This window comes from Rhinatrema bivittatum, chromosome 1, assembly GCF_901001135.1.
Source record: "Rhinatrema bivittatum chromosome 1, aRhiBiv1.1, whole genome shotgun sequence".
Lineage (NCBI taxonomy): Eukaryota > Metazoa > Chordata > Amphibia > Gymnophiona > Rhinatrematidae > Rhinatrema > Rhinatrema bivittatum.
In genome coordinates, this window is record NC_042615.1 from 234600666 (window position 1) to 234613421 (window position 12756).

At 43.8% G+C, this 12756-nt stretch overlaps 1 protein-coding gene and 1 long non-coding RNA gene across 4 annotated transcripts in view; both read left to right on the forward strand.

Moving 5' to 3' along the window:
- Nucleotides 1-12756, forward strand: part of CTBP1 (C-terminal binding protein 1) — a 943073-nt gene that overhangs the window by 323823 nt on the left and 606494 nt on the right. The window lies entirely within an intron of this gene.
- Nucleotides 1316-1987, forward strand: LOC115086285. Its single transcript, XR_003855210.1, has 2 exons — nt 1316-1523; nt 1897-1987. It is a non-coding gene; the product is annotated as an uncharacterized LOC115086285 (long non-coding RNA).

Genomic DNA, 12756 nt, shown 5'->3' on the forward strand with positions numbered 1-12756 from the left:
GCCCGACGACTTCACTCCGCCTACCTTTCTTTTTCTGCAGCGACTCCTGCTCCTTATGCCCGCTGTCCTCTCTAGCTTCCCCGGACCGGCTTGGGCGCTGCCTCCCGCCATGCTCCTCAGGTACCTTAGGGCGCGCGTGCTGCGCAGCCCTCATTCTTATTTCCTCTATGGCGCAAACTTCAGGGGTGTCCCCCTATGTTGACATCACACTGCCCGGATATTTAAGCCTACTGTTTATTGCTAGCCGTTGAATTAGCAAGGGATTTCCTACAGATGGGATTCACTCTCCGTACCCAGCTACTTTGCCTCCAACTTCTATTGGACTCTTTGCTGCTAACAGGATACCCACTCCTCGGGGGGCCTCTCTGCTTCTTTCAGGTCGCTATCAGGAACCGGTACTCTCTCCTTGAGGGCCCATGTTCCCTGACGTGCTGCCTGTGTCCATCTCCTCTTCTACTTGGAAGAATTCGCTACAGACACCATCTGTGAGTACTACTACCATCTACTCCTCAGAGCTGTTTCCCTGGAACCAGGTACTCGCTCCTCGAGGGCCTGCCTCTGTTCCAGCTCCAGTGCCATCTTCTACGGAGAACTGCTGCGTGAGTACTTGCCAACGAGTCTCTGCGCCCAGGGATCTGGTACTCTCTCCTCGAGGGCCAGCTCTTCCTATCTCGGGGCTTCTCCATACTGGGGACTCTGTGAATGTCTTATTGTACTCATTCTCTCAGTTCTTTTCACTACAGCACTGCTACCGGAGGAACCGCTGTTCCAGCACCCCGAGGAATACTAGCCCAGCCGGGCTCCAACTTCTACTCACTACCACCACCTCTGGTGGCTTCACAAACTGTCTAAATAAAGATATAATCTGTGTTTGTGTGTCCAGAGCTGAGCCTGACCTGTGGCCCCTCACAGGACTCCCCCCCCCCCCCCCCCGTGGGCATGGTCAGCTGCCTCAGTGTCCATGGGTCCACCCAAACCTTACAAAACATAACAATGCCAGATCACTATACAAACATTTTAGGAAACAAGTTTCTCATCCCATCTGGGTGAAACTCCTCTAGGTCAAATCAAACAGGTGCATGATCAGATATAATCAAAGGCTAAAATACTAGATAAAGTTCCCCTATGAGTCAGGTGGTAGTCTGTTCTAGACTGTGTACCATGGGCTCAAGATAAATCTGTGAATTCTCTGTCTAGAGGATGCAATATCCTCCATGTATCCGCCAGATCCTGGATCATTTTATTTAAGTTGTAGTAAAGACTTTGAACACCAACTTGGATCCCAATTTGGTTTTTGCTTATTTCTTCCAGAACTCTAGTTGATTGAAAAGACTCTTGATGTGAGTTGGCCATATCCTGTGAATTCTTTGCTCTCTTATGGGACATCATTGCACCAAGTGGAGGTGTTAAATAGCTCGAAAGACTATATTTCTCCCCATCTAGACTTGGACCCAGACCTGTAGCACCCTTGGATGGTGTTCACAACACAAGACGGGGGCCAGCTACAAAAGAAAATCCTGCCTGTATGTCATTGTTTACTTTTGTATTAATTCTCTTGTTTCATCTTGGGATTGTTTGTACTGTCAACATACCTAACTAGCTCTGCTGAATTATTTCTTTTGAATGTATAGCTCACCTTTCTGATGTAAGATCAAGCCAGATTACAATATAAAATTGTGTAACCCCCGGGCCGAGGTCATCACTGGAAGTCCAAGGGCCACCCTGAATTACTAAGGCTTAAGATATTCAGATTGCCAGACACTTGCTAACAACTCTCTCTCTCTCTCTCCTCTCTGAGACTTCTCTCCAAGGCCTGAGCATTGTTAAGACAGTCTTTGTATATGGTAGTAATAATTAGGCTAGAAGCTGATTGTGGTTTTGAACTTAACTTTACAGATGATTGATGGTGGAATAGTGAAAATGACTCCTCATGAAGTCCAATCCATTTACAAGTTTGGATTTTCAATAAATCTGTGACTTTTTAACACTACTTTTTCTTTTATTCCCGATCCTTGCTATTTGTGAAGGTAGTTTAGAAGCTCCCTCCCAAATTTCAGGGTGTAGACAGTTGTAACTCAGTTAATATGATACACCATAAAGTCCCATGTTGCACAGCTTTCTCCAGATGAACAGAATGTTGTTTTTACTTCCCAGTTCAGTCTCTCCTCTTCACTATCCAGGTACTAGAAGAAAGTGTGGACCACTATGCTAAAGTCCACATCTCTTCCCCAGAATGAAAGAGAATTCATTCTTACAATGACATTTTAAAGGGTCATTGAGTCTCCTTTTTGATAAGAAACTCTAAAACTCTCTCAGGATGACATTTGCTTGATTTCCTGGATCCAAAAGGAACTTCAAATGAAAGGTACAAATAAAACTAGTTTTAAAAGATAACTCAAAGAGGAATGAAGGGAGTATAAACTTCTTCCCCAAACAATAAAAGGGTCGAAAGCTGGAATCAATTTGGGAGACAGGTACTTCTTCTTTTTTTTTTTTTTTTTTTTTGTCTCTTGCCAAGTCTCTCTCTTTTCAAGAAACCCAAAGGTCCTTTTTCCAACGTAAAACAAAAGCCAGGAGAAAGCATGATGGCATGCTGCCCCTGAGAAAGGCAACTCAAAATCCACACTTAGAAAATGGTGCGTTCGCTTTTTGTAGGCCAGGACTCCACCACATGGGGCAGCTATAACGCAACTAAACCTGACTCTCTTTCCACCCATTTAATTAAGGGGTATATTCTTCGTGGGGCTCTCTACAATTGAAAATTTAAAAAACAACAATTAAAAGCAGAAAATACTGAAACAAAAACACATTGTGATATCCAACAAGCAAGTATATATGATAAAACTCTTACATCTTTTAAGATGTTCAAATAATACAAGTCTAAGTTTTCAATGACCTGGTTTTGTCAGTACTTTTAGGAGCATCATGCTAACCAGTCTGTTTGCCAGCATTGCGTCACAATACTTCCATTTTAGCAGGGAATCTGAGGTGCAAATTTTTAGATCTCATCTGTTTCAGGAAGTGTTGAGGGAAAGGAGTTTTGATGTAAGTTCTGTATGGTGTGTGGTGGTTTTTGTTTTTTTTTTGTATGATTTCACAGGACTGAAAATATAAGCAATGACACTTTAGATTTTGTTCTGTAAAAGTATTAGTTGCTTGGATTGAACAGAATACTGAAAAGGGAGTGTATCCTGAATGATGTTTTCTGTCCCTTTTTTATATTTGTGGTACTTCTAAAACTGAAACAACTTTATTGGCAGATAGATGGGCAGAGGTGTCACATGGTCATGTAACATGCAGTAATGAAAGTTAAGTTATGTTAAATTAAATTAATGCAAGCATACTAATGCAGTAATTTTAAAGCAATACAATATGACCATAATTATAAAATGGCATGAAGAATGTAAGCGATTAAAACTGGTCACCTGAGTGTGTGTTTAAATTGCTAAAAAGTTAAAACATCTTTCTAAACTAAAAATTGTTTGCAATCATAAATTAGAGACTTGGAAGCAAATATCATTAATTCCAGGAAATTACGACCTCATGGCTCCATTTCCACAGTGTGTGCAGCTTAATAATTATACACCCTCCCTCATGTGTAATTGCTTAATTATAGTATTATATGCTGCAAGTTATGAGGCATACGACTGAAAACCAAGTGCCTTAAACCACACAAGAGGTGGAAAATCCTCTCTCATGCAGAATCCTGGAAATTCTTATGTGGAAATGGAAAGTGTTTTTCAAAGCCAAATATGCATGTCTATATTCGGTCTTCTGTATAGATTGCCCTTCAAAATCTTCATAATGATTGGTATAACACTGCAGATCCCTTTAGGTACCTGTGACTGCACCTTTCCATCTTCAGCCAGGAAACAGGTTCAAAAGTCTCCTTTGCGGTATTTATGCTCATTGCATGTAGTATACAACCACAAAGTACTTGGTTACAAGAACCAATCTTGCTTTCTGTAATGCAGTAATGAGTGAATTTTAAAAGCCGTTGCGCGCTGCATAGATTTTAAAAGGGGCCTACGTACGTGAGTATCTCACGATATGCGCACAAACATTTTTTCCTGAAAAAGGGGCTAAGCATGGTTTGGGTGGGGCATGGGCATTCCAGGACTTATGAATGAAGCCAGTGCATAAATGCTTACGTGCACAAGCGCGCACCGGGGTCCCCTACCACGTAACTTTTCTTCTGCTATGGATGGCGTGTAGGTGCCTCAACAAAAAAAAAACTAGGATAGTCAGCCCCTACTCTTAAAACCCCGCTAACAGGGTAAAAGGAAGGCTAATTAACTAGGGCGGTTAGGAAGTCCTATCCCTTTACCTGGACGACCTGGGAACAAAGTGGGGAAACTGGTTATTGTGTTGGCCCTCGTGTCACTAAAATCACCGCACTTACGCAGTAGAAGCGGCATTTGTGCACCTGCGTGTGTACAGCCTTTTTTATACCATGTGTGCATATATGTGCATATGATATAAAATGGCTGCATCCTTTGGCTCAAGCTGGCGTATGCATATACATGTGTGTTTGTGCAGCTGTTTCAATGTTACTGTCTAAAAATCTGATATCGCTTCACTTGTGGAACAGTGTGAACATGGCTGGAAAAGATCCAATGGAAAACAAACAAGATTCAGCTTACCTGCCTAAAACCAACCTTTTCTCCACCCCTTAAGTGAATCTACCACTGATAACCGAGCAAGGCAAAAGAAACTAGTGCAGGAGTAGCCAATTCCAGTCCTGGAGAGCCACCAACAGGCCAGGTGCCTGCAATGAATGCAGATCTGTCTCATGCATACTCATAGATATATAGATTATATACCTATATTTTCCTGGCTTCAGGACCAGTGGGTTATACACCTCTACCAGCAGATGGAGACAGAGCAAACTGACTTCACAGTATACATACTCCTGCAGTGATATCAGCTTGCCAGTATATCCCTTTAGGTACCTGTGACAGAGCAAACTGACTTCACAGTATACATACTCCTGCAGTGATATCAGCTTGCCAGTATATCCCTTTAGGTACCTGTGACTGCACCTTTCCATCTTCAGCCAGGAAACAGGTTGGTAGACATGCATTTCTGCACTAGGGATTGCTTCAGAATTTAAGAAGAGAATTGTTAGGAGCTTTGAGTTGCCACACTCTCCTGTGGTGATACCTAATGGTTCTTCTCCCAGTTGAGAATTCCTGAGGTGATTTCCTTGGTCCCTCAGATGAGTGCCTTGGTCTGGTAAGTGGTTGTTCAGCCAGCGTGGACTTAGCTGACTTAACCAGTGGGTGCAGGAAGCTGAGTGTGGCGGTGACAGTATATGCCCTCTCCCCTGGCAACTGGAGATAGTCTCTGTTCTCAGCCAGGAAAAGCTGAGCTCAGGTAATTTTTTTTTTTTTTTAAGTCAGAGACAGAGTAGAGGAGTTGTTGTAGAACTTCTGGTCTCCATGCTTAGCGTGCTGTTCCGCCATTTGTTCCCATGGGGGTTAAGGAACCTGGGTGGACTAGGCCCTGCTGTTAGGCTTCCTTCTGTGCACTGAGTGGTAGGCTGTGGTGGCGTTTTTGCATGCTTTTTTTTTTTTTTTCCTGCGCATTTGGCTGCCCTCTGCAGGACCATTAGTGCGTGCGAGTGCGTCCGGCTGTGTATCTGACTTGTGCGCTAAGTTTCCTTGTGCTCACATTGGGGCAGATTTTAAAAGCCCTGCGTTGAGCCTATTTTGCATAGGCCCGGTGACACGCGTATGTCCCGGGGCTTGAAAAAGGGGCGGAGTGGGGTGGAGGCGTGGCCAGAAGCCTCTGTAGGGCCTCTAGGCCGGGGGATCATGTGCCGGCACGCGCAACCTACGCCTGCCCAGATGCAGGCGCAACTTTAAAAACAAAGGTCAGGGGTTTTTGGGTAGGGCTGGGGGGCAGGTTAGGGAGGGGAAGGTGGGGGGGCGGAGGGAACGGAAAGCCATCGGGGCTTCCCTAGGGCTCTGTGTGTGCACCACCTTGAGGGTGCCGACCCCAGATTTTATAACATGCGCGCGCATATCTATGCCCATGTGTACCTCTTAAAATTCGGCCCATTCTGTCTGCTACGTGGACACTGATGTGCCACATGTTTTTCTTAAAATAAGTGTACCTTAGGCTTGAAAAGTTTGAGAAACATTGCCATTGTTAGATTGCTTTGTTTACATTCAGGACAGAAACATCCTTCTAATATGAGTCATACATATTCAAGTCTTGAGATAAACTAAAAGGACTCCCAAGGCTGAAAGAAGAGCTAAGGAGACACTGAAAGACCCATCTGTCTGTCTTCCAAATTTTAAAGCAAAGGGCAAGAGGGAGTATAGAGATACATGAAGGACAATCTCTCTCTGTATACAAGTGCAGGAAAGGGAGAAATCGGTGTGAACAGGCAGTTAGCTCACTTAGGGGCAGATTTTAATACCTACGCCGGGCGTACATTTGTGCGCCCAATCCGGTGCTCTATTTTATAACATGCGCATGCATGTTATAAAATCCGGAGGTCGGCGCGCGCAAGGGGATGCACAATAGTGCAACTTGCACGCACCAAGCCCTTGGGGAGCCCTGCTGGCTTTCCCCGTTCCCTCCAAGGCCGCTCCGAAATCGGAACGGCCTCGGAGAGAACTTTCCTTCCCGCCCCCCCCCCCCTCCTTTATTTTATAAGTTGCGCCTGCCTCTGGGCAGGCATAGGCTGCACGCGCTGGCAGATTGCTAGCGGTGTGATCCCCCCAGCCCAGTGGCCATACGGAGGCCTCTGGCCACGTCCCTGCCCCCGGACCGCCCACGCCCTGCCACTTTTTTTTCCAAGCCCCGGGACATACGCGTGCCGCTGGGCCTTTAAAATCTGCCCTTTAGCTTGGCTGCTGCATGTACCTGCCAGAGCTCCTGTACTGCTGGTGCTCCCAACATTCAAATTAAGTCATATGCAGTGCTCAGTGCACACTCTTCCCATCTCATTCAGTCAGAGGATAGGAGAGAGCCTGCAAGAACTCCCAAGGAGGAGGCTGAGGAGGGGGGAGGAGAAAGTACTGTCTGCAGCCCCAAAGCTGGGCCTGCCTATCCATGCCATGCATGCTGTCCTTCAATTACCACTCTCTAGGCTAATGTTGTAGCTAAGAATAAGAGGCATACCAACAGTGGCTCTTAAATGGGTATCACTTGTTGCCAGAAGATTCTAAGAGAAGAGCCTAGGTGTTGGCTTGAATCTGAGCATCAGATAGTGGTGACATTTCTGTGGCACATTGAAGACACACTGGTTGGGGAAAACACTGAAATATGGTATGCTTCATCAATAGAAAAATACAGGGTTTAAAATGTTTTGTTAATGAGAGAAACATTTTAAATATAACCAGGCCTATTTCTTTAGCATTTACTGAGGAAAGCTACTCAAAATTGCCAAATGAAGGTGTAGCCTAGTGGTTAGAGCAAGAAAATGAGACCCAGGGAAGCCAAGATTTGCATCCTGATTATACCGCAGATACTCCTTGTGACCTTGGACAAGTCATTTCACCCTCAATTGCCTCAGGTACAATGTAGATTGTGAGTCCTCTTGGACAGGGAAATAACTACTAGTGTTGGGAAGGCTCCAGCATTTCAGTCCATTATGGTCAATGATCACCACAACTAGTTGTATGTTAAAGGTCATACGACAGAGCTACTACTTGATTTTCAAGTCCTCTCCCCAGTTCACTCTGACTAGAAATCATTCTATGGTAGTGAAACAAATCAAGGTCTTATAACAAGAACTGTCATCTCTACTCAGTGCAAATACAGTGGAACCAGTCCCAATAATACAATGAAACACAATATTTTATTTAAAGCATTCATTAAATGCTTAATAATACAATCAACTATAAGTGTGCTGCAAAATAATCATAAGCATAATGCAATTTTTCCAACCCCCCGCATTAGCAAAATGCTTCCTTCAACAATAAAAATATAACTAAAAATAATTCATTACAATCATAACAATACATCCCACTCAATACACACAACATAATACATTTAAAAACAAATTCTCTAATGCCATCATTGATGCCTTCCTCAAAATCATTTCTGAAAAATATAACATCTAAAATAAAATTTATCAAAATGCCAAGTCATGAGATGTCTATGAAAGGTTAGTAAGTCTTGCATTAAGTGCAAATCTAGTAACTGATTCTATGTAGAAGGCAGTACCACGGGAAAATGCTGTTTGGTAATTACCAGCTGGACTTTCTTTGCTGTGGGAGGTGCCAGCAGACCCTTATCCTGTGACCATAATTATTTATTAGGAATATACATGGGAAAAACTGATTCCGAATATAACTAGAATCAATCCCCATCGCTATCTTGAAGACTAGACAAAGTATCTTAAAACCTGGCTCTCTGGTAACCAATATAAATCTTGTAACACAGGGGACATATGTTCTGTAATGTTCACACCAGTAAACAGGTTTGGATTAATTGCAAGCAGTGTTAAAGATTTTTGAGGAAGACCGTAATACAGAGCATTAAAATAGTCCAAATACAAGCTTACTTAAAACTTCAATCAATCTCCTCCGTATTGAGGGCTCAAATCACGCTTAGGGAGGGTAACTTTAACATAGGCATGTATATGAGAAAACGCATGCTTATCTAGGCGGAGTATATATGTGCATGAATTTTTATAGTGTCTGTCTGCAAGTGCGCGCACATTATATAAAATACGCTTAATTATTCATATGCATCCTCCTAATGTTAAGCATTTACACGAGGAAATGTTGTTTGCATATTTTCCTTAGCACTTGTCTGTTTTTACATATGCAGGTCAGCCCACTTTCTAACTTGCGTCCAGGAAGTTACTGGTTTTACCAATTATTTCACCAGTTTGACCAGTCTATCTCTAGGTCATCAAGATCCCTCTGGTTATTAAGCTTGTACTGTCCCTAATGTATCCTGACTCATCACCCAGTCAGTATCAGGCTATAAAGAGTATTTTTATTCTGACTTACACCTGATAAATAGCAAAAGTAAATATGCACAGGTAACAGCCATATATGTGCTGCATTTTCAGGTTATAAAATAGCAATTTATGTGCATAAAATGTTGGCCCAGCCCTGGAACACTCCTGACCCGCCTTTTTTTTTTTTTTTTTAACCAAGCAAATTTATTCACGCATCAATAATGCATGTGTATGTGCAAAGTTTATAAAATAGCACTAGCGCGAATATGTGTTACTTGCAGGCACATCTGCTATTTTTGTGTGCATGCATCTCTCTCAAAATTCATCTTTAAGCTTCCTTTTGTTGCATAGTTGGGGGGAAAAAAAGCTGCCGTAGAAACTTTCACATTTTGTGGATCCAAAGTTAGTCACTCAAGTAATATGCCCAGATTCCACATTCATTTTTAAATTGCAATATTGTACTTGCAAAGAAACTGCAGAACATTTGCAGTTAACTATTTCAAATAATCATCAGGCCTCTGATATTTGCTAGATTTAAACACATTTAGGTTAGATGAAAACATCTTCTAAACATTTATAAATGTCACTGATTCAGTCATATTAAGTCCTAAAAATGTTCATAACTGCATGTCATCAGCTTAAATGTGAAATATTAAACTGTTGAATAATAGCAGCCAAAGGTTGTGTTTAAAAAAAAAAAAAAAAAAAATTTAAAGTGGGTGGGAGAACTGATCCTTCAACACTAGAAACCAGACTAAAATCAGAAGATCAACATTTCCCTAAAGCTACTTGTTGATGACTGGCAGATAAGTATGAGGAGAACCAAGAGAAGACTGGCCTTGAAACTCCCATTTTATCAATCTCTGTAAAAGAATCTGATGGTAAGCCAAATCAATCATAGGAAAGTTGCCTAATATAATCTAAAGAGGTAATATTCAGCCACCGGCTGACTTGCAAAGTTAGCTGTATAAATTTTATTTGAATAACTTTTTTTGCAAGATTTTCAGCGACACAGCCTCACCAGTGAATAAACCGGACTATTTTACACTAGCCGTATCACTTTTTCTCACAGGACAAGCAGGATGGTAGCCTCACATATGGGTGACATCAGTGGATGGAGCCCTGTTACAGAAAACTTTTCTGTCAAAGTTTGTATAAAGCTTTGACTGACTGACACTGGCACACTGAGTACACTGAGCATGCTCAGCCTGCAATTAACCCTGTGACCACAGGTGTCTTCCCTCAGTCTTCTTTTTTCCGCTCCTGCAGTAAGCATAGCGGTTAGGAGCTCTGTTAGAAATTCTCACAATTTTTATCACGGAAACACTTAAACTTTTACTTCACAAACACTTTTTCCCTGCACGGGTCTCCCTTCGCGTACATTTAATCGACACTCGGTGAGTACTATGCCCTGTTTTTCGGTCGGTTCCTGTCGCCTCACTATGGTTTCCCCGGCCTACCAACCGAATTGTGGCCTTCTCTCTCCCTATGTTTTCACAGTTAGCCCCACATAGCCTGCAAGTGTCCTCCTGTGACCCTCTGCCTGGTTATTAGCGCTAGTGGGATAGGGACTTCCACGGTTACTGTTGCCACCAGGGCCTCTGTAAAATTCATACCTCTGTACCTTCGTGCAGTCGATGCTACCGTCGGTACCCCCATCCAGGCAGTCCTGCCTTTTTCGATGCCATCGACACCCCTCCCCCCACGGTCCGTTGATGCCATCGATCCCTGCATTGATTCTTTCAGTGCCATCAATGTTTTTTCATTCATGGTGCTGATTTTTTCCATCAGTGCACACCTCTGTGCCCGGGTCAGTGCCATCGGTGTCCTCGTCATTCCTATCTATGCAGCCATCGATACCTACGCCAATGCCGTCGGTGCCTCTGTCACTATTTAATCATTGCTCTACCCGGGCCATCGACGATTTTTCATCTATATTTTTGACGATACTTTCGAGGCCGCTCCTATGCTGCCATCGATACCGTCAATACTGACATAGCACCTACACGCAATGCCCTCGCCTAAACACAGTGCTCCATGCTGTGGGTTCTTAACTAAAGCCCCGTATCAGCCTATGACACTACATAGTGCCAGGAGCAGTGCAGGCATGCTGACAGTTTGTCATCATTTGCCATCCAAGACAGCAAGGGCATCCACCTTGGCGCTGGGGAAAGACCAGGCCAAGCACCATAGCACTCATTGTCACCAGCACGGTGACAGTCTGCCACCGATGCTATCCTACTCTGTGCTGGAGAATGCCCGGGCCAAGCAACATCACTACTGCCACCGCCACTGTTCACATAGTGCTGGCAGTCCTCTGTGCTCCAGAATGACCGGACCGAGTTCCGAGGAATTCTGCACTGGCGTCACGATACATCGAGCCGCTGTAAAGAGGGCATGAGTCATAATGGCTGCCCTGTACCCGAGGCGTTCCCCACCGACACCGGGGTGGGGTTCTGACCCTCCACAAATTACTGTGATAGCGCCAGACACGCTCAGCCTGTCTCCTCTGCACCTGCGCTACCATACCAGATTACAGAGTTGAGTCTGAAGTTTACGTCCTTCAGGCTGTCCCTCGATGCCTCCTGAAATCCACGGAGCCATCGATTTTTCACCGGCTCGTCCTTCTGAGATCCATGACAGATGGTAAATACTCTAATCCCGCTTCAGCGACAATCCCATTGATTCTTGTTCTCTAAATCGGGCCATGTGGTTCGAAAGGTTCTATGTAGTCTTGTCTTCCAAGAATTGAATTAGTGTCACACATCGCTATTGCTAGCTTTGTCGGACACAATACCAAGAGAACCTCTACCAATCATTTGGGATTGCAACGGGACTTTGTACTAATACTCTGGCTTCTGGTTCCTAAAGGACCGAAATCCCAGATGCATTCGCTGATCTGCTAAACACAAGATCCAGCAAACACTGCCTCAATTGCAAATCCACTTCGAGGCCTGGCGGCAGGTCTCGATGTTTTCTTGTACAGCACACAGAAATGTGGGTAAGACTTTTATCGCTCACGCTCCCGTGGGAGATTACATGATATCCAGATTACATCAGCCCCGCCAGTTGAACACCTCCTGGTCTCTCAACTTGCCGGATATCAGAGCGGCCACCCCACTTGGTACTAAGATTCAGGGTACAGTACCCCGGATGCTACAAAGTGCAGGGGGGGGTGTAGTTTTAATCTCACTATTCTTTCTTTCAACAGAAAGTAGTTACACTCCACCCATCCTGGACCTCAGAAATATCAACTTTCTTCAGAAGGGACAGGTAAAATGGTGTCTCTCGTACCATACCTCCATACCGCAGTAAGTAGGTTGCCTCTCTCCTCTAATCTTTCTATGTGCTTCATGGTGAGTCAACAATATTACAAGCCCAAGCTCTGCAGTTGCTCCAGCTTCGGCAACTTGGGTATTTCATTAAATCACTAGCAGTGACTGCTGTTTCTCTACAGAATAAAACATCATTCACGCTTTTCCTTGCATGGACAGCTGCATAACAGTCAATCCAAGCAAGGAGCTCTATCTTCTTCACGACTCACTATAAATCTACTACCTGGGATTGCTGTTAACTACCATAAATCCCATATAGAACACTTCTGGACACCACAGTCACAACGAACTTCCTGTCCAACAACCGTGCAGACATTCTGACAAATTCCTATATGTCTCTGCGCGCATACAACACAACCTCAGCCCCTCAATTCTTTCATTGCTGGGCCACGGGATTTTTTCACCATGCACTTTACTCATAGGTCCAGATTTGCTATGAGTAAGATTCAGTGAAATTTCAATTATCAGTGGATCTAAGCTGTTCAACCGCTTTCG